This window comes from Saccopteryx leptura, chromosome 4 (assembly GCF_036850995.1).
Source record: "Saccopteryx leptura isolate mSacLep1 chromosome 4, mSacLep1_pri_phased_curated, whole genome shotgun sequence".
In the NCBI taxonomy this organism is placed as follows: Eukaryota; Metazoa; Chordata; class Mammalia; order Chiroptera; family Emballonuridae; genus Saccopteryx; species Saccopteryx leptura.
Window position 1 is genome coordinate 211,594,374 of NC_089506.1, and position 20,726 is coordinate 211,615,099.

At 41.6% G+C, this 20,726-nt stretch overlaps 1 protein-coding gene and 1 pseudogene across 1 annotated transcript in view; one reads left to right on the forward strand and one right to left on the reverse strand.

Annotated features, from left to right (window-relative positions):
• The window catches only part of ADCY9 (adenylate cyclase 9), a 157,125-nt gene that overhangs the window by 38,326 nt on the left and 98,073 nt on the right, over nucleotides 1-20,726 (forward strand). The gene's annotated exons all lie outside the window — the stretch shown is intronic.
• On the reverse strand, nucleotides 15,925-16,638 carry LOC136402524 (YEATS domain-containing protein 4-like; annotated as a pseudogene).

The window sequence follows — 20,726 nt, forward strand, 5'->3', positions numbered from 1 at the left end:
ATCTACTCTACTGTTGATTCTCTCTAATGTATTCTTCATTTCAGTTATTTTTTTTTATTTTCATTTTTTTTACAGGGACAGAGAGAGAGTCAGATAGAGGGATAGATAGGGACAGACAGATAGGAACGGAGAGAGATGAGAAGCATCAATCATCAGTTCTTCGTTGCGACACCTTATTTGTTCATTGATTGCTTTCTCATATGTGCCATGACTGTGGGCCTTCAGCAGACTGAGTAACCCCTTGCTCGAGCCAGTGACCTTGGGTCCAAGCTGGTGAGCTTTTTTTTTTTTTTTTTTTGCTCAAGCCAGATGAGCCAAGCTGGCAACATCGGGGTCTCGAACTTGGGTCCTTCCGCATCCCAGTCCGATGCTCTATCCACTGCGCCACTGCCTGGTCAGGCCATTTCAGTTATTGATTTTTTAAAATATTTTCTATCTCCATTTTTGTTTCCTATTTCTTTGTGGAAGTTATCCCTAAATTCATCTACTTTTCCCCTACATTCACTGAGCAGCCTTATAACACGGTGTTTTGAACTCTGTATCTGGCAGATTACTTTTATCCATTTTGTGTACTTCTCTCTTTTTTTTTTTTTTTTGAGTTCTGTTCTGTTCTCTCATTTGGGACATGTTTCTTTGTCTCCTTATTTTGGCTGCCTCCCTTTGTTTGTTTCTATGTATTAGATAAAGATGTTATGTCTGCTGGGTTTGATAGAGTGGCCTTATACAGTAGGTGTTCTGTGGGGCCCAATAGTGGAGCTTCCCTAATCATCCAAGATGGGTGCTTCACATGTGCCCCCCATGTAGACTATGTGCACCCTCCTGTTGTAGTTGATCCTTGATTGCTATTGGCACATCAATGGGAGGGATTTGTCCCAGGCTGATTTTGGGGGCTTATGAACCTTTGAAAGATTTTAGGAAAGTTTGCAGCATGAGCCAAGACCAGCCTTTTATATGGAAAAGCCACTAGAAATGGCTTGAGTGGGCCTGAAAGTTGGGTATGGGACGAGTAGGATCTCAGGGAATAACTAGAGTATGGTTGACAGTGTTAGCCTGGTTGATGGAAACTCAAATATGATGCCCCCCTGCCAGCTCTGAGAGGAGGGCTCAGTAAAGGAACTATGGCCTCTACCAGCACTTCTGTCTGGGAGAAACTGCTGTTCCAGCCATTGCCTCAAAGTCAGGCAGTTCAGTTCCTCTTGCATATACAATGTGTCCGTAAAGTCATGATGCACTTTTGACCAGTCACAGGAAAGCAACAAAAGACAATAGAAATGTGAAATCTGCACCAAATAAAAGGAAAACTCTCCCAGTTTCATACCTATTCAGTGCAGTTTGATGTGGGCTCACACACAGACTTTTTAGGGCTCCTTAGGTAGCTATCCCGTATAGCCTCTATGGACTTGTCACTGACTGATGGCCTACCAGAACGGGGTTTCTCCACCAAACTGCTGGTTTCCTTCCACTGCTTATCCCACCGAGTAATGTTATTCCTATGTGGTGGTGCTTCGTTATAAACGCGCCGATATTCACGTTGCACTTTGGTCACGGTTTTGAATTTAGCGAGCCACAGAACACACTGAACTTTCCTCTGTACCGTCCACATCTCTACTGGCATGGCCGTGGTCTGCTCTGCTGCATACGCGGTGTTACATCATCATCTGCGCATGCGCACATGCTGCCACATCATCCTACAGAAACTGGGAGGGTTTTCCTTTTATTGGTGCAGATTTCACATTTCTGTCGTCTTTTGTTGCTTTCCTGTGACCGGTCAAAAGTGCGCCATGTCTTTACGGATTCACTGTAGATCCCTGGTGCCTTTCGAGCTGCAACTCCAGCGCTGGAGCTCTGAGTGAGTGAGTTTGAGTAAGTCAGTGCACATGTCTTTTAAAAAGAATGCTTAGGACACCAATGGTCCTCCATCTTATTCAGCCACAATCCCCATTGCTTTTCACAGTCAGAAATTATGGGGACTTCACTTTCTGGCACTGGAACCCTGGGCTTGGGGGCCTGTGGGACTGGGACCCCTGGCTTTTCATGGGGGGGACCTCTTTATCTGTGATATCCTCTTGATTTTTAACCACCATATTTGCGTGTGGGACCAGCTGGTTTCAAGTCTCCAGCCCTTCCAGTGTGGAGATAGCTTCTTTATATTCTTAGTTATAGAACTTCTGTCCAGCTAGATTTCAGGTGGTTCTGAGTGATGGTTGTTCTGTAGTTTAGTTGTAATTTTGATGTGGTTGTGGGAGGATATGAGTACCACATTTACCTATGCCACTGTCTTGACCAGAAGCCCCTGATAACGCTTATTTTCCAAACCACAGATAGTAAAGAATATGGGAAATGTCTATCCATACCAGCAGTTAAAAAAAAAAAATACAAACAAGAATGCTTTCAAGTATCATATTTGCTTCTTAAATAAAAAAAAATTGGGCCCTGGTCGGTTGGCTCAGTGGTAGAGCATCAGCCTGGTGTGTGGATGTCCTGGGTTCGATTTCAGGTCAGAGTACACAGAAGTGCCTATCTGCTTTTCCACCCCTACCCCTCTTGCTTCTCTCTCACTCTCTCTCTTCCCTTCCTGCAGCCATGGCTCGATTGGAGTAAGTTGCCTGGGCCCTGAGGATGGCTCCATGGCTTCTGCCTCAGATGCTAAGAAGAGCTCAGTTGCTGAGCAACAGAGCAACACCCTCGATGGGCAGAGCATCGCCCGCCAGTGGGCTTGCCAGGTGGATCCCAGTCGAGGTGCATTCAGAAGTCTGTCTTTGCCTCCTCTCCTCTCACTGAATAAATATATATATATTTAAATCTTGATTTAATATTTAAATCTATATTTATATATAAATCATAAATCTTGAATGGCATATTGTTGCTAGTTCACTTTTTCTGAAGAATAGAAGCAATAGCTATTTACTCATCAGATCTTGGGAGAATAGCCTTAAATGACTGTCCTAAAGAAACAAAAGAGCAATTTACTCAAAGATAGTAGTGCAATTGATAATAGAAAAAATTGAACAGTGGTCAGATTCACAGCAGTGGTAATCACTGCTGTAACTATGGTAAACCTATCCTATAGAGTGTTATGTTTATTCATTGTTCCACAAACTTTTGTTGAATTGTTACTGTGTGCCACACTCCTTGCTCAATGTCCTAGATGCCTTACCTCATTAGATCTTCATAGCTCCTGCAGGAGGTAGACATCACTCTTATCCCCCTATTACAAAGAAGGAAAGGAAGGCACAGAGAAATGAATTACCTCAGTGTCATGTAGCTGGTAACATGGAGGCTAAATGCACAACCTCCTTGATAATCAGAAGAGCAGATTAAAATGAGAATGATAAAAAGTGTTTTAATCTTTTTCATTTGCAAAGATGAAAGAGATTGGTATAGTATTGTTGAGGGGGCGGGGAAATCAAGGACTCTGAAATATTATTGGTATTTTGGAATACAAATTGAGGAAACCTTTTTGGAGGGCTTTTGGCAATTTCTGTTAAAATATTTTAAAAATTTAAGTTTTAGAGACAGGAAGAGGGCAGGGAAGAGAGAGGAGAGTAAGAAAGAAACATCGATTTATTGTTCCACTTATTTATGCATTCATTGGTTGATTCTTGTATGTGCCTTGGCTGGGAATTGAACCTGTAACCTTGGCATGTTGGGACAGCACTCTAACCAGCTGAGCTACTGGGACAGAGATCTGTCACAAATTTTACATGCCTCAGTATTTGACCAACTTATTCTATTCTTAGGAATTTATGCAATGAAAATACTTGCATAAGTGTACAAACTGTATTTAGGGGGGTCTTGGTAATCATCTTACTTATAATAACACAAAACTGGAAATTGCTTGAATATCGGTCAAAAAAATTTTTTTAATTAAGTGAGAGGCAGGGAGGCAGAGACAGATTTCCACATGCACCCTGACTGGGATTCACCTGGCAAGCCCCCTACCTGGCCATGCTCTGCCCATCTGGGGCCACTAATCTGTTGCTTAGCAACTGAGCTATTATAGCACCTGAGGCAAGGCCATGGAGCCATTGTCAGCACCTGGGGCCAACTTGCTTAAACTGTTTGAGCCATGGCTGTGGGAGGGGAAGAGAAGGATGGGGTAGAGAAGCAGATGGTCGTTTCTCCTATGTGCCCTGACTGGAAATCAAACCTGGGACTTCTCCTCACCAGGACTATGCTCTACCACTGAGCCAACTGGCCAAGTCCTTGATCAAATGTTAGTTAGGTCAGTTTATCAATATAGTGGAATACTTGTCAGTATTTTTAAAAAAGAGGTAGATCTGTGTGTACCAACCTGGGCAAAATAGCCATCATTTTATTGTTAATTGAAAAAGCCAGTGACTACACCGTATATAAAACATGATTTCATTTTCCAGATGTACTGCAAAGTATGTATACAAAGAGATGATGATAAATGCATTAAAGTATAGACACAAATCTATAAATAGTGGTTGTCATTAGAGTGGAATTAGAGGAACTTAAAATTTTATATTTAATACTTTTTGTTTCAATTTTTTCTACAACAGACATATATTACTTTTATTAGCAAAAAAAAAAAATTTAAAAAGCCATTACAGGCCCTGGCCGGTTGGCTCAGCGGTAGAGCGTCGGCCTGGCGTGCGGGGGACCCGGGTTCGATTCCCGGCCAGGGCACATAGGAGAAGCGCCCATTTGCTTCTCCACCCCCCTCCCCTCCTTCCTCTCTGTCTCTCTCTTCCCCTCCCACAGCCAAGGCTCCATTGTAGCAACGATGGCCCGGGCGCTGGGGATGGCTCCTTGGCCTCTGCCCCAGGCGCTAGAGTGGCTCTGGTCACGGCAGAGCGACGCCCCGGAGGGGCAGAGCATCGCCCCCTGGTGGGCAGAGCGTCCGCCCCTGGTGGGCGTGCCGGGTGGATCCCGGTCGGGCGCATGCGGGAGTCTGTCTGACTGTCTCTCCCCGTTTCCAGCTTCAGAAAAATACAAAAAAAAAAAAAAAAAGCCATTACACGGTTATTTTAATTGGCAGAAATGCATGTTGAAGTCATTTAAGTAAATGAATGGAAAACAAACCCTCACTGTATACTGGGTGCAGATTGGATGTGGACTTGTCTTGCTGTGAGATTATCACATTCTATACATTCTTAATCTCATTTTATAAGTCATAGTATTAAAACACTTTGTTTTCCCTACAAATAGAAAAACTGATTTAAAAGACCTTCAAATCCCTAAAGGAAAAGGAAAAAAGTGTTTCTGCTACTTTTCCCCCCCAGTCTAATTAAAGAAGAAACTAATTTTTCACCAGAAATGCCTAGGTAGAGTTGGATCAATTGTAGAAAAAGATTCAGAGATTTGAGTCTGCTGACCTAGTAAAGATATACAAATTTACGAAGTAAATGTTTGCATACATTATCTCCCAGTGGGAGAGTGTGTCTAGGGAGATAATATTGTACCTGCTGGTGATGGAGGGAGAGCCTGTGCTCTTGGTCAACTTAGGCCCTGACTTACCCTGCTCCTGAGGGTCACTTGGAGGCAGTGTTGGTTTTGGAACTCCTCAGGGGGTCTGTTTCAGTTTAGGGCAGATCATGAAATACAGCTGTCTGGGATGTACAGGGTTACCCCAGAACAGGCTTGAAGCCTTGAATTGAATAACCACCGTTGCAGCATGACTCAGTTGAGCCAGAACTATCTTAATTTAATAACTATCCTAATTTGAACCAGAAGTTATGGATTTGACCCAGAACCATCTTGTTCTGCAGTGGAGTTGTGGTGTGTATAATACTGTTACATTATGTTCATTGTTAGAAGCCTGGGGAAAGGAAGTGACTTGCTTAGCCAACACAAAAATAGCCATAGAACAAGAGAAAGAATTTAAAAATTAGTCTTTTACTATGCTTGTGAAATAATGTTGGTTATAAATATTATTTCAATCTGTTTCATAAATCCATTTCTTAAAAAACCTGCACTTTGAGCGGGAGTTCATGTTTCTAACTTGGGATGCATTTTTCCCCTCATCCTTCTACCCCATCTTTTATTCTAATGCTTTTTTAAAGTTGTCATTTGAGGTCTTAAAACTCTTTTGTAAGAGCTGAGCATCAGCAACAGTTTTCTTTAGTTCTGTTTCAGATGATGATTCTCAGTTTAATTGTGTAATAGACAAGGAAACTGAATAGTAAAGTTGCATTTACTTTGTTGCAATAAAGAATTTTTCGCCCTGTCCGGTTGGCTCAGTGGTAGAGCGTCGGCCTGGCGTGCAGGAGTCCCAGGTTCGATTCCCGGGCAGGGCACACAGGAGAAGCGACACAGGAGAAGCGCCCATCCGCTTCTCCACCCCTCCCCCTCTTCTTCCTCTCTGTCTCTCTCTTCCCCTCCCGCAGCCGAGGCTCCATTGGAGCAAAGATGGCCCGGGCGCTGGGGATGGCTCTGTGGCCTCTGCCTCAGGCGCTAGAATGGCTCTGGATGCAACAGAGCAAGGCCCCAGAGGGGCAGAACATCGTCCCCTGGTGGGCAGGCTGGGTGGATCCCGGTCGGGCACATGCGGGAGTCTGTCTGACTGCCTCCTCGTTTCCAGCTTTGGAAAAAATGGAAAAAAAATAAAAAGAATTTTTCTGAGAGTAAGTTCTTTCTTTGAGCTGTATGAAAATGAGAAAATTGGGATGAACAATTTTATTTAATTGGGCATTTTGAAATTTTGGTTGTTCCTACAAGTGGTAATCTAAAGCTAAGTGTTTTGATATGAATTATTTGTTATTCTAAAGAGTAATATTTAGCTTTTTCATGGGTCTTATGGAGATGGTATTGGACATATGGCCTGTCTCATTAAAAAGTAATGAGAGCCCTGGCCGGTTGGCTCAGCGGTAGAGCGTCGGCCTAGCGTGCGGGGGACCCGGGTTCGATTCCCGGCCAGGGCACACAGGAGAAGCGCCCATCTGCTTCTCCACTCCTCCCCCTCTCCTTCCTCTCTGTCTCTCTCTTCTCCTCCCGCAGCCAAGGCTCCATTGGAGCAAAGATGGCCCGGGCGCTGGGGATGGCTCTGTGGCCTCTGCCCCAGGCGCTAGAGTGGCTCTGGTCGCAACATGGTGACGCCCAGGATGGGCAGAGCATCGCCCCCTGGTGGGCAGAGCATCGCCCCTGGTGGGCGTGCCGGGTGGATCCCGGTTGGGCGCATGCGGGAGTCTGTCTGACTGTCTCTCCCTGTTTCCAGCTTCAGAAAAATGAAAAAAAAAAAAAAAAAAGTAATGAGAAAAGAAAAAATTAAGTACTTCAAGGAATAGAAGGGAGTTAGTAGTAGTAGATCAAAATGAGAAAACCGAGTGTGTGTTTTCTAGACAAAAGATTTATGGGAGATTATATATAATATTAGAACTGTTTAATACTTTTTAAAACTTGAGAATTATATGTTATTTTTTAAATTTTTATTTATTTTTAGTGAGCGAGAGAGAAACAGACAAAAAGGATGGGATAGAGATGAGAAGCATCAACTCATAGTTGCAGCACTTTTAGTTGTTCATTGATTGCTTCTCATATGTGCCTTGACTGACGGGCTCCAGTCGAGCCAGTGACCCCTTGCTCAAACCAGCGACCTTGGGCTTCAAGCCAGAAACCTTTGGGCTCAAGCCAGCAACCATGGGATCATGTTGATGATCCCATGTTTAAGTTGGCGACCTTAGGGTTTCGAACCTGGGTCTTCAGTGTCCCAAGTCAATGCTCTATCCACTGTGCCACCACCGGTTAGGCAGGATTGTATGCTTTTATAGATTTTGTGGGCATTTCATGATGGCATGCTGCTGGGACTTCCCATTTGCCCATCACAGACTTTTCAGGCAAATTTTTATCCATTTCTAGAATAGGGCCCCTTATCTGTTGCTATGAACTGCCTCTGTGCCTTGAGAGGCAGCAGTAAGAAGTAGAAAATTTACCCTACTTGAAGTCATGGGCCTTGACAGGAAGCTGGATATTGCTATGAATCACTGGGTTTCTACCATTATTTCAAATTGAACACCTGTCCTATTTATGTCTTGGTGTTGTAAGGATTTTAAGAGGAGATGAATGATGCTCTACAAATGTAAAGTATTCCATTAGGGAAGAAAGAGATAAAACTGGAAAGCACCAAATATTTGGAAGGAAACTAAATTAGGGTTTACATTTTCTTTCGGCCAGGGCTTTCTAATGTACACTTGGGAATAGAAAGTGAAAGGAATGTGTGGGTATTCCAGTCTGGATGGAATGGGGTGGGACAGTGAGGATGGCTGGTTACTTTAAAGACCTGGATGCGTTGATCTTAAAGCACCACTAATTTGTACTTAGCTCACATCCAATTAAATTACTATGTAATTGACATAACAAGAGAGGTATTTTCGTTTTCTTTCTTTTTTCTTTTTTTTTTTTTTTGTATTTTTCTGAAGCTGGAAACAGGGCGGCAGTCAGACAGACTCCCGCATGCGCCCTACCGGGATCCACGCGGCACGCCCACCAGGGGGCGATGCTCTGCCCATCCGGGGCGTCGCTCTGTTGCAACAGGGCCATGCTAGCGCCTGAGGCAGAGGCTATGGAGCCATCCCCAGCGCCCGGGCCATCTTTGCTCCAATGGAGCCTTGGCTACGGGAGGGGAAGAGAGAGACATAGAGGAAGGAGAGGGGGAGGGGTGGAGAAGCAGATGGGCGCTTCTCCTGTGTGCCCTGGTGGGGAATCAAACCCAGGACTTCCGCATGCCAGGCTGACGCTCTACCAGCCAACCGACCAGGGCAAGAGAGGTATTTTCTAACTACTCCACATAACTTCCAGTCTGGCAGTGGGTCATTTAGAGATTGACACATAAAGTTGTGGGGTTGCTATAAACTGCCAAAATTTTAAGCCTGGTGATGGATTAGACTACAAGAAAGGCTGTAGCTAGTGTTTATGATCTTTCACTTATTTTTCCTATATCATCCATTCGGTAGCCGTATGTACTAAAAGTGGACTTGGAGAAAGGATCAACCTGTAGGTGAGTGATGTAAGTAGATGATGAAGTGTGAGGAATATTAAGGCAGCCCTTGAAATAGTTAATTTTTTTCTTTCATCAACAACTTAAAAAAACCCCACTTTATTCTGGATAACTTCAAACATACAAAAGTAAAGAGAATAGTGAAATGAACTGTCAGGTGCCCACAACCCAGCTTCAAATTATCTATGCATGGCCATTCTTGTCAATTTCTATGTTAAAAATCTTACTGGATTGTGTTGATTCTCTAGTTCTATTTAGGGAGAAATACCATCTTAACACTATTGAATCCTCCAATCCAAGGACACAATATCTATCTCCTTCCAATTATTTAGATATTATTTAATATCTCAACAATGTTATATATTTTTTAGCATATAGTCATTGTGTACTTCTTTTGTTAAATTTATTCCTAAATATTTATTAAGGTTTCTTTTTTCTTTTTTTGTGACAGAGACAGACAGAAAGAGGGACAGATAGGGACTGACGGACAGGAAAGGAGAGAGATGAGAAGCATCAATTCTTCATTGTGGCTCCTTAGTTTTTCATTGACTGCTTTCTCATATGTGCCTTAACTGGGTGCTACAGCAGAGCGAGTGACTCCTTGCTCAAGCCAACGACCTTAGGCTCAAGCCAGTGACTTTGGGCTTCTAGTCAGTGACTTTTGGGCTCAAACCAGCAACCATGGGGTTATGTCTATGATCCTGCACTCAAGCTAGTGACCCCGTGCTCAAGCTGGTGAGCCCATGTTCAAGTCAGATGAGTCCGTGCTCAAGCCGGTGACCTCGGGGTTTCGAACCTGGGTCCTCTGCATCCCAGTCTGACATTCTATCCACTGTGCCACTGCCTGGTCAGCCCTAATTATTTATTAACTTTGAAACTGTGTAAATGGAATTGTTTCTTAGTTTTATTTTTGAATTGTTCATTGCTGATACATAGCAATAAAATTGATTTTTGGATATTGATCTTTTGTGAACTTGCTAAACTAATTTAGTCTAGTAGCTTTTTTTGTAGACTCAGGATTTTTCTTTTTACAGGATCATGTCTTCTGGGAATAAGGACAGTTTTACTTCTTCCTTTCCAACATGTATATTTTAAATTTTCATTTTCTGCCACTCTGCACTGGCTAGTACATTGTACCCTTCAGTACAATGTTGACTAGAAGTGGTGTTTGTACACCCAGACCCAGGAAAAAAGCCCTGCGACTGAAAAGCTGCCTCCGTAAATGAACAGCAGGGAAGGACAGAAGACAGAGGCTGGCCACTCTAGTTTGATAATCAATAGAGTTTCTTAAGGGAAATTTACACATGTGGCATGTCTTGGGAGGCTGCAAAACAAAGTGGACATTCTCTGTCCTGCTTGGCAGGTGTCAAAGAATTATAGAGGGTAAAATGTGGTGGTGGCGGCGGTGGGGTATATGGGAAATTACATGCTGGACCAGGTCAGGACAACGACCTGTTCTAGGAACCAGCAGGTAGTGGGAGGGAGGAGAGGGGTGTTGATTTATGTCAGAATGACCATCAAAAAAATAAAGCCCTAGGCAGATAGCTTGGTTGGTTAGAGCATCATCCTAATACACAAAGATTGCAGGTTCAATGCCTGGTAAGGGCACATACAAAAACAGATGAATGTTTTTGTCTGTCTGTCTCCCTTCCTCTTTCTCTAATATCAAATAAAAACAATTATTTTTAAAACTATCTGTAAAAGAATGACCATCAACTACACTGGGGAACAAAATTTTTGTTGCATCCACAAAAACACTTGTTTTTACCTAATTTGAGTGTGCTGAGCTCAAATCTGACATTAGTTTTTCTCTGTAAGCTACAGTTTTTTTGCAATTCAAGATTTTAGGTTTTCGGCCCTGGCCGGTTTGCTCAGTGGTAGAGCGTCGGCCTGGCATGTAGGAGTCCTGGGTTCGATTCCCAGCCAGGGCACACAGGAGAAGCGCCCATTTGCTTCTCCACCCCTTCCCCTCTCCTTCCTCTCTGTCTCTCTCTTCCCCTCCCACAGCCGAGGTTCCATTGGAGCAAAGTTGGCCCGGGCGCTGAGGATGGCTCTGTGGCCTCTGCCTCAGGTGCTAGAGTGGCTCTGGTCGCAACAGAGTGACGCCCCGGATGGGTAGAGCATCGCCCCCTGGTGGGCATGCTGGGTGGATCCTGGTCAGGCGCATGTGGGAGTCTGTCTGACTGCCTCCCCGTTTCCAACTTTGGAAAAATAAAAAATAAAAAAATTTTAAGATTTTAGGTTTTCATCTTATTGTAAAATTTTCAACATTTAGTTTAACATAATGAAGTAGAATGTCTTCTTGGGCATCATCTTTGGAAAATATAATTTATATAATGCAGTAAATACACTAATACACTAAAAGATATGATTGCATCAGAATTTGTCTACAATTTCAAAATAGAACATATTAAAACACTTATTTTAATCATAAAATTTGTGCAAAACTTATTTAAATTGTATTCAGGCAAAAATTTGCGTTTGTAGCCCTTGCGTTTGTGGACTTGTTGAGGGCAATCTCATTTGATGCTCCAGCAGTATTCTGCTCATCACTAACAGCTCCAAGATTTTCGAGAAAGTTATCAAGGTGACTGTTCAGGAAGTGAATCTTAATGCTCGTGTTACATCCAATGTCATGGAAAGCCAACAGCATCCTTTGAACCAGAAGTTCATAGTTTTCTGCTTTTTTGTTGCCAAGGAAGTTCTTTGTAACTGCCACAAAAGACTGCCATGCTGCTTTCTCCTCTTTATTCATCTTCCTGGCAAATTCTTCGTTACATATAAGGGTTCGAATTTGAGGCCCATCGAATACACCTGCTTTTATCTTCTCGAAAGACAAAGGCAGGAAAAGCAGAAATAATACGTTGAAAGCATTTACTTTTTCTATTCAAAGCCTGAACAAACTGCTTCATTAAGCCAAGTTTGATGTGAAATGGGAGAAAAATGATCCTGTCTCGATTAACTACAGGTTCATTCACAATATTTTGCATCCCTACTTCTAGAGCTTCATGTTTTGGCCACTCCTTCTGTGTCCAGTGTTTCTCTTGAGCTCGACTGTCCCACAAACACAGAAAGCAAGGATACTTCGTGAATCCTGTCTGTTGTCCTAGCAGGAAGTTTACCATTTTAAGATCCACACAAATGATCCAGTTATGCTCCTCATACTTCAGAAAGTCGAGGACAGTTTTTATGTCATTATAATCTTCTCGCAGATGAGCTGAATAACGAATTGGAACCGCTGAAAATAGGCAATATATGCACGTGTCACAAATGATGAAATATTGCACCTTTGACATTGAAGTGTGTAACAGCCACATATATAACAGAATGTGTCAGGACTATTTCTTACATTTACGCCTACTTGAAGAAGCCATGATTCAATCCTAAAACAAAATAAGAGTGTATTTTTATCAGATAATAATATTTTACATTTAAAAACAACTACAATTATGTAAAAGTTATGTTTGTAAAACAATGAATTGTGGTTATGTTCAATCCAAGAGTTGTTGCCCTTTAACTCCAATTTAAAAACCAATGCATGCCATTAATTGTAACAAAAAGAAATTAAAATTGCATAAAAACTAGAGCATGCACCAAAAAATGGATTTCAGATTTGGAATCAGTGATGCAGAAATATATACTAGAAACAGTTCTAAAACCTCATGCAACAGAAAATGAAAAGCAAATTGTTCCCTAGTGTTATTATCAGGCAGTCTCTAAGTGGGGTTTGTGGGAGGCATCTCCCCCGTCTGGCCCTGGTCCACCTCCTAGGTCACTTATCAGTCATGTCATGAAGCAGTGTTTCCTCCACAGTGGTGAGAATGGACATCCTTGCCTTGATCTTGAACTTTTGGTTTTATTTATTTCCTCTTACTTTTTCCTAGTTCATTGATTTCTACTCTGGTATTTATTATTGCTTTCTGTTTGTTTTGGGTTTTGTTTACTTTTCTTTTTATAGTTTCTTAAGGTAGAAGTTTAGGTTATTGACTTGAGACTTTTTTTTCCTACAGACTTTTTTAAGTTATAAATTTTCCTCTAAGCATTTTCCTTAGCTATATCCTGTCATTTTGATTTGCTGTGTTTATTTGCAGTTTAAGGAATTTTCCAACTTCTCTTGTGATTTCTACTTTGACTATTGAATTATTTAGATTTTTTTTAATTTAGTGAGAGGAGGGGAGGCAGAGAGACTCCCACATGCGCCCCGACTGGGGTCCACCCAGCAAGCCCGCTAGGGGGCGATGCTCTGCCCATCTGGGGTTCTTGCTCATTGCAACCAGAGCCATTTTTTAGGCCATGGAGCCATTCTTAGCGCCCAGGGCCAACTCTCTCTAATTGAGCCATGGCTGCAGGAGGAGAGGGGAGGAAAAGAGAGAGAGAGAGAGTGAGTCAGAAAAGGAGGGGTGGAGAAGCAGATGTGTGCTTCTCCTGTGTGCCCTGACTGGGAATCGAACCCAGGACATCCACACACCAGACCCATGCTTTACCACTGAGTCAAATGTCCAGAGCCAAGATATGTTTTCTAATTACTAAATATTTTGAGGCTTCCCCAAATTTTTTTCTGTTTTTTTTTTTTTTAATATTCAATTTAATACAATTGTAGTCAAAAGCATACTTTATATGATTTTAATCTTTTAAAATTTATTGTTCTTGCTTTAGTTAGCCTGTTGTCTGTCCTGGAGAATGTTTCATGTGTGCCCAGAGAGAATGTGTGGTTGGCTGTTGTTAGCTGGAAGTGTTCCATAGATGTCAGTTAGGTCAGGCTGGTTGATAGTGTTGTTCAAGCCTTGTGTATCATTGCTCATATTGTTTAGTTACATCAATTATTGAAAGTGAAATAGTGAAGTTTCCCAATTTTTTGAGTTATCTCTTTCCCCTTCAGTTCTATTTTTGCTTCATCTATTTTGGGGTTCTGTTGTTAAGTGCTTATATGTATGTAATTGTTATATCTTCCTCATGAATTGACTCTTTGAGAAAGGGCGAGAGAGAGAGACAGGAATATTGATCTGTTCCTGGATGTGCCCTGACCGGGGATGGAACTGGCAACCTCTGTGCTTTGGGACGATGCTGTAACCAGCTGTGCTTTATGGCCAGGGCTGAATTGACCCTTTTATCATTATAAAATTTTTCTTTATTTTCTCTAATAATAATTTTTGTCTTAAAGTTTATTTGGTTTGATATTAGACTAGTTAGCTACTGCCGTTTTCTTATGGTTTTGTTTGCATAGTATATCTTCCCCCTTCCCTTTACTTTTTAGTACTTCTAGTACAGCAGGTCTGCTAGCAATGAATTCTTAGTCTCTGTTTTTCTAGGGATGTCTTTATTTTTACTTCGTATTTGACTAATAGTTTCATGGAATATAAAATTCTTGGTTAACAGTTTTTAAAGTACTTTGAACATGTCATGTCACTGACTTCTGGTTTCTATCATTTCTAATGTGAAGTCAGCTGTTAATCTTATTTTGGTTCCTTTTTATATGACGAGACGATTTTCCTCTTGATACATTCAAGATTTTCTTTTTTGCATTTGGCTTTTAACATTTTGACTATGCTGTATCATAGGAGGTCTCTTTGTGTTTCTCTTATTTGGATTTTGTTGAACTTACTTTGAGTTTATTGAAGGTGATGATTAATTTTTTAAAATCTAATTTTGATGTTATAGCCATCGTTTTTCAAATATTTTTTCTGTTCCTTTCTCTCTTTGGGACTTCCTTTATATGCAGGTTGGTATTTTTGATGGTATCCTTTGTGTCTCTGAGGCTCTGTGCCTCGTTATTCTTTTTTTATTTCTTCATCAGATTAGATCATTTCAACTAGGCTGATTCATCTGCTATCTCAAGTCAAACGAGCTATTTTTAGCACCTGAGACTGATGCTCAGATCAATGAGCTATCCTCAGCACCTGGGCTGATGCTCAAACCAATTGAGCCACTGGCTATGGGAGGGAAAGAGGGAGAGAAGGGGGAGAAAGTGTGGGAGAGAAGCAGATGGTTGCTTCTCCTGTGTGCCCTGGTTGGGAATTGACCCCAGGACAACCATATGCCAGGCTGACACTATTCACTAAGCCAGCCGACTAGGGCCTACTTTTATTCTTTTGGATTCTTTCAGTTTTTTGAATAATATTTATAATACCTACCTTGACTCTTTGTTAAGTCCAATATCTGGACCCCCTTAGAGTTTCTGTTGATGGCTCTTTTTCCACAGTATAGCTTCTTGAGGGTGGTTCACAATACCTTTGTTTCTTTGCATGTCTCATATTTTTTAAACTGGATGTTTTAGTTCATACAGTGTAGCAGGCCTGGATTCTGATCACCTTTGGCAAAATTCAGGTTTTTGTTGTTGTTTTTTGTTTGTGATTTGTCTGGATTGATTTTTAGTGTCTGTCTCCCCAGCAGTATGAAGCTGTTGATGATCCTGCTAATTTTTTTCTTTTATATTTAAGTCTGGTGTTCTAAGGATCACTCAGCATAGCTTAGTGGTAACCAGTGATTGTTCAGAGGTGTGCTTAAACACCTTAACTCAGTAAAGCTTCATCATTTTGCAGTGGATCTGTTGTGGATTGAGAAACACATTTCAAGTTCAGGTCATTTACAGGTCTACCTTAGCTTTTAACTTTCTGCCAGGCCTTCTGCTGTTGCATCTGGGCCTTTGCTAGGCCTCATTTCAGCCAGGAATGAGTAGATAACTTGAGCCCTTTCCAGTCTCTCCTGCATGTGTGCATCCTTTCAGGATACCAGGGACATGTGGGAGCTTAACTCTATGGCTTTCTTTTTAAATTTTTTTTATTATATACATATATTTCAAATTAACTATTGCTTGAAAAGTACAAATACTTTGCCCATTGCTGAGAAATCTATGGCCAACAACTTTCCATGCAGTTCTTCTGAGAAGCATTGTGCTCCACTCCTGCTTTAAAGCCCACCTTATCTTCAGGTAAGTTTCCTATCTATCACATTCTCATCAGAGCTGTTTATATCTCTTTTGTCTGATCATCTTCGAGTTTCCGATTTCATTTTTTAAACAATTTATAGTTTCACGACTTGCTTTTAATCTCTCCTTAAGTGCTGCAATTTCAAAGCTTGTTCTTTTCTTTGCAGCTTCTAATTATTCTCTGGTTTTCACTTCAAGTTCTGCAAATTCTGTTTCATGGTTATAGGCTCCTAAAGTTAGCTGACGAGATGTTGTTAATAATTGTTACATCATTGCTGTTGGGTCTTGAAATATCATTTTATCATAGAACTCTGAGACCACTGTCTTTTTTCCCAGCATTGCATTGGTGTCTGATTGAAACAGCTTTGATAAATGATACAGGGTTACAGGTCTTTTATTAGGATCCATGAAGAATATTTTGATGATTATTTCAAATTCAGCCCATCCTGTTTCAGTAATTTCATACAGAGGCTTAGTAACAACTCTTAAAGGATTGCCATAGCTTTCATGCAATTTAAATTGAATTTTCAAAAAAATAAAAAAATAAATTGAATTTTCTTCACATTTGCTTACATATCCTCATTTCTATATGGTTTCACATATACTGTACACTGATGGGTATGCCCATCCTCTTCTTTTTTTTCTTTACAAAATATTGAGCAACATTGCCATAAACTATTGGTTTAACAATAGTAATAACCCCCTTTACTCTCCCGCTGGAGTCAGGCCCAAATTCGACCATTCACTTAAACATATTGTCCTATGGCAGAAGCCTCGCAGCCGCCAGGAAAAGAGACCGACACCGGCCCCTCCTGCTGGGGCTCAGGAGGAGGGTTTCTGGCCGAGGGAGGGCGAGTCGCCGGCTATGGCTTTCTTATTCTTTTCATCTGCCTGTTAAATTTTTGGGTAGTCTGCTGGGTTTTTGCTTGTCCCATTTAGTATTGCAACCTAAGGCTATCTGAGATGTTAGCCATTTATAATTTTTTTTTTTGTATTTTTCTGAAGCTGGAAACGGGGAGAGACAGTCAGACAGACTCCCGCATGCGCCCGACCAGGATCCACCCGGCACGCCCACCAGGGGCGACGCTCTGCCCACCAGGGGGCGATGCTCTGCCCCTCCGGGGCGTCGCTCTGCCGTGACCAGAGCCACTCCAGCGCCTGGGGCAGAGGCCAAGGAGCCATCCCCAGCGCAGGGGCCATCTTTGCTCCAATGGAGCCTTGGCTGCGGGAGGGGAAGAGAGAGACAGGGAGGAAGGAGGGGGGAGGTGGAGAAGCAAATGGGCGCTTCTCCTATGTGCCCTGGCCGGGAATCGAACCCGGGTCCCCCTGTACGCCAGGCCGACGCTCTACCGCTGAGCCAACTGGCCAGGGCCCATTTATAATTTTTTATTAACATTGTTATAGCCCTGTAGAGTATCAACAGGAAGAACAGAGATTGCCAGTTCAATTCCCAATCAGGGCATATATAGGAACAGCTCGATGTTCCTGTCTCTTTTTCTCTCCCCCTTCCTTTCTCACTAAAATAAATGAAAATAAATAAATAATTATATATGACAACATCCTTGGAAATGTGCTCTACTCCATATCAAGTCAGTCCTCCAGCTAGTTTCACAGCTTGTCCCTGGTGGATCTACCACCACAATGGAGCAGGAGTAAGGAATGGGAGGACCCCAGGCTAAACTGCTTCAGACTGACACTGTTCCAGCTCAGGTTTCTTTAGTTCTCTTGAATAAATACTTCTCAGTTTGTTATGCCTTTGATTGATTTCTAGTCCTGAAGTGGTTGTTTTTGACAAATTTGTTCCATTTTACTATTGCATTTCGAAAATTATCTTTTTGTTTTTCCCACATTCTAAGTAGTATAGGTTGTTGTAAAAGTTTAGCAGTACAGAAATGTATAAAATGGAAATGAAAAGTGTATATTACTTCTATTCCTTATAGATGCCACTGCTAAAAGCTTAATGAATTGCTTTCTAGTCTAAAGTCTTATTTTAATTATTGTATTTTTGGTTGTATCTCATCACACAATCCCCTTACCCTTTATTTCATAGTTTTTTGTTTGTTTGTTTTTTTACAGAGACAGAGAGAGTCAGAGAGAGGGATAGATAGGGACAGACAGACAGGAATGGAGAGAGATGAGAAGCATCAATCATCAGTTTTTTGTTGTGGCACTTTAGTTGTTCATTGATTGCTTTCTCATATGTGCCTTTGACCATGGGGCTACAGCAGACCAAGTAACCCCTTGCTCAAGCCAGCGACCTTAGGTCCACGCTGGTGAGCTTTTTGCTCAAACCAGATGAGCCCGCGCTCAAGCTGGCGACTTCGGGGTCTCGAACCTGGGTCCTCCGCATCCCAGTCTGATGCTCTATCCACTGTGCCACTGCCTGGTCAGGCTATTTGAGTTTTTAATTTAGAGACTTCTTATAGCTTTTTGACTCAAGGAGGTAAATGTAATTAGCAATAATTAGTTTGACTAACAGGAGACAAGGATAAAATAATAAGACTGGTATGATTTATATATTTATACTTTGAGTAGACTTGGTTCTGCTCACACTTTTCACAGCATCACTCTGGTCTAGCCTCCTCTACATTTTTCTCATTCTCCTGCCCTTTATGCTACTGATAGCTCATCCCTTTTACGTTCTCCAGGAAAGTGCCTGCTCAGCCATTTCCCCTGTGATGTCATTATGACCTGGCATGGCTGCATTTAGAGAGTTCTCTGAAGAAAGAGGCAGTGTAGTATAGGGTTTATGCCTGAGCTCTGGTGTCACATTGCTTGGGGTTCAAATTTTAGCTTTATTCCTACTAAGCCTGTGGGCTCGGTTTCTTTTGGGCCTTGTTTTCTCATCTCTACAGTGGGGCCAATAATAGTCCTTGCTGTATTGGGTTGTGATAATGATGTAACAGGACACTCTATGTAATGTGTTTTAGAGCAGTGCTTAGTACATTGGGAGCACACAGTAAATGCTTTCTCTATTCTTCCCCTGTCATCATTGTCGTCATCATAATTATTATTAAGAAGAACTCATCCCTTAATGGTGACGTTAGATAGGAGAGAAAAACTTGAATGTAACCTCTTCTCTGCTAACAGAGTTTTGGGTATTAGTTAAACCACTGGGCAGAGTCAGGACTCTCCTACAGGGTGCAGGAAGTGGTGCTAGCTGGGAGATGGTAGGTTGAGAGGAGAGGCTGTTGTTGGGAAGAAACCAGAACGGCGCAACGACTGGACACGCGCAGAAGGACACAAGCTGAGATGATGGAGTGACTGCTAATGGGTGTGGAGTTTCTTTCTAGGGTGATGAAGTGTTCTAAATCGATTGTGCCAATGGTGGCACAACTCTGTGAATATACTAAAAACCACTGACTTGTATACTTTGAATGGGTAAATTGTATGGTATATGAATTATATATTATTTTATCCTGTCTCCTGTTAGTCAAACTAATTATTGCTAATTACATTTACCTCCTTGAGTCAAGGAACTACAAGAATAAAGCTGTTATTAAAGAATGATGGGAAGGAAATAAAGAAGTTAAAGAGTAATCTCTCCACTTGGGGTTACTCATTTTAATTTTTTCATTATATCATATTTTTGGCTCTATTATTATATTTCTAGCAAAATATATTTATTGCTTTTAAGATGAGAAAACAAACATAAGTGTAAAAAAAAAGCATGTTATTATATCTGCCACAATTCATTATAGATGTAAAATATTTTTGTGAGCAGTATAGTAGCAGAATAAAATTGAGCTTGGTTTTGTCAGTGCCAGTTGCCCGAAAGAACTGGGTTCTTAGGTACACCTCCATTTGGACCAGCATGTGTTGGCATCAGTGTTGGCCCTTGAAGGAGAGCTTCAGTGATTCGCACTTGCCAGACCTCAGGGCCTGCAGCTGGTGGTGGTGTTGTGGAGAGGCAGTTTCAGAAATCACAGCAGTAGGGGATGGGCATGCTGGGTGTGGCTGACTTGTCAGAGGGAGCTGATAATAAAAATGCGCATATAAAACTTGACATGTCTCTGGCCTTCATCATGCTTGAATATAACAACGAAGCATATTTATTGAGGATTTATACTGTGTCAGGCGTGGTGCTGTGACTCTTGATACAGAGGTGAGTTGGAATGTCTGTCGGTCAGCCCCCAAAGACCATATGTTGCCTCCCTCTGTTCCCAAGAGACTAATTTTGAGGTCAGAATTCTGCTTTTTTACTGTGAAGACTGGTTCTGACTCCTGGGAGGATTAATGCTCCTTTTAAATTTGCTTTGAAGCCACAGAATTTTGGTACAGGTATGAAAAGTCTGTGCATGAATCAGATATCCTCTAATGTTTTGAAATTTGATAACGACAAAATTATTCGAGAATCTAGGAGGTCACATATTTTTCTGAAGAATCTCTGAGGGGGAGAAAGAGTCTCTAGGGGAGCTCAACATGCTCCCTCTTTGTTGCAGACTTGCATATTCCTGTGCCCTGACGTAGCGCTCCCAGTCTCATGCCTTTCAAACACTGCTTGCCGGTGGGGTTTAAGAACGTGGCTTCTAAACCCTTTCCCAGCGGTCCTCAGTAAACAAGTCATCTTGCTACTGTACACTGTAGGGCAGGCATGGCCAACAGTTTTTACCCCCAGGCCAGATTAGAAAGAACGTTTTTCACAGGCCGGAAGAAATATTAAAATTAAAAAAAGTTAAATACAAAAATGATTCATTTAAGTAAACAAAATTTTATTATGTAATTTATTTATGAATAAATGTGAGTGAAAAAATTTAATATACAATATTTTAATAAAAATATTTTAATAAAAATATGTTAGTCAAATAAGTTTGTAAATATGATATATATGTTTGCTTGCTT